General features: G+C 37.3%; 1 non-coding gene across 1 annotated transcript; it reads left to right on the forward strand.

Moving 5' to 3' along the window:
• Positions 1–1,006: 1,006 nt before the first annotated feature.
• On the forward strand, positions 1,007–1,114 carry LOC126059113 (U6 spliceosomal RNA). The gene has a single exon (XR_007513373.1). It is a non-coding gene; the product is annotated as a U6 spliceosomal RNA (small nuclear RNA).
• Positions 1,115–1,948: the final 834 nt, after the last annotated feature.

The raw sequence follows: 1,948 nt of genomic DNA on the forward strand, positions 1-1,948 counted from the left end.
TTATATAGATGAGGAAACTGAGTTTCAAAGAGGTGAATTAATTCATCCAAAGTCATCCAGCTAAAAAGCAGAGAAATCAGTATTCAAACCCAAAATCTGGGGTTTGGCTCCAGACCACATGCTCTTAAACACTGCACTTTACTGGATTTAGCAAAATACCAGGCTCAACTTCTTGGAATTGGTGATAATGGGTTAATACTCTCTTTACCATCACCTCACTTGAAAAAAAAAGTATGTTAAACATTGCTAATCTCTTTTACAACTAAATCTGCTTCCCTTATGGTTGGTTATCTTCCAAAAAAGAGTGTGTATGACTAAAAATGAAGTAATCTAAAATTGCTTGGAGGATAAATTGCCCTTTTCACAAGACAAATATATAGTGCAGGAGACTATATTTTAAGGGTTGGAGATGAGATAGTTAATTGAGCTCCAAAATCCACAGAAATCCAAGTCCTTTATCCAGTAGTACAATCAGTTGATGCCCCAAGTATCCATCATTCCAAATCTACTCCCCAAAAGACTAAACATAGATGATTGGTTCAACCAAAATCTTCAGTCAGGAAAGTTCTTTAACATGTTGGGCATGTAAGGATGCCTGGCTTGTGTCTAGTGTTCTAAGTTTAATCTATACTTCAATTCCTCAACTCTAAGTAGATGTAATTGCTAGAATAGCACTACTTGGATAATTGTATAAAAAACTGAATAGTCACAGGAACACGAAGAGGGTTCTCATGGCCTGCTCTCTATAAGACGCAGAACTGTATTCCTCCAGAATGTCCTAGGTACTCTGCCTTGCTGGGTATGTCGATGTTCTTATAAATGTTTGCTAACTGAGAATCAACCAGAGAGTCCTTTTACTTTCTACTTGAATTGTTGGAAAGCATTCTAAATTGTAATTTTTCACTTTCATGTTTTCATAAGTATAGACAAAAGATCTTAAGGTATCTCCACTAATTTCTTAAGGAGGCAGTATAATGCAGCAAACTCAGAACAAAAACTGGATTCAGTGCTCACTTTGGCCACACATATACTAAAAATTGGAATGATACAGGGACATCTAGCATGGCCCCTGCTCAAGGACGTCATGCAAATTCATGAAGTGTTCCATATTTTAAAAGAAAGAAAAACTAGGTTCAGTTTCTGCCTGATTCTGCTATTTAATTGAGCAAAATATTTAACAACTTATACCCTGGTTTCCTAAACTGTAAGATGGGAATGCTGATCTCTGACCTATTTAATTTAAGAGATCAGTTCAAAATTAAAATGGTACATGCATACTAATATACTTTGTAAATTGTAAAGCTGTATGCAGATATACATGGGCATTAATTTGAGACCTTGGTGACTGGGCAGTGGGAACATATCCCAGTGTATACCCTGGAAATTATGGAGAATTTTTCCATCTCTGATATTAGCTAGTTTTCTTCTTACTGCATTTGACTTCTGTAATGGAACCTACTTGAATGCTGCGGTAGGCTGCACGTTATTCTTTCTGTAATGACCTTCGGCTAATTGAGCTGTGTGAGAAGCTGGTTCCTGTTCATACTTACACGCTCTGCCCAGTAATAAAAATAATTATGCCCATAAGTTTGTACTGCTGGTGAACATTCTCTGGATCTTGGGATCCTTCTTTATAAAGTGTTATACCAGTAATTTAGCTATATCCCTCTTTGATCCTATTTTACTCAGGTTATGTCAAAATCCTTAGAACTGCAAAGTTAGAGGCATTTTTCTGGGAAGTCCTGGGTGATGCAAACAATTAACAAAACTCAGGTGCTAACGAAGGGTTGGTTGTTCGAGTCCACCTAGAGGTGCTTCAGAAGGAAGGCCTGGTAGCCTACTTCCAAAACAGTCAATGAAAACCCTGTGGTGCATACACATGGAATCACCATGAAACAGAATCGGCTAGACAACAACTGGTTATTTCTGTTAGAATGGTTTTCTTTTC

The sequence above is a fragment of the Elephas maximus genome, chromosome 15, assembly GCF_024166365.1.
Source record: "Elephas maximus indicus isolate mEleMax1 chromosome 15, mEleMax1 primary haplotype, whole genome shotgun sequence".
Lineage (NCBI taxonomy): Eukaryota > Metazoa > Chordata > Mammalia > Proboscidea > Elephantidae > Elephas > Elephas maximus.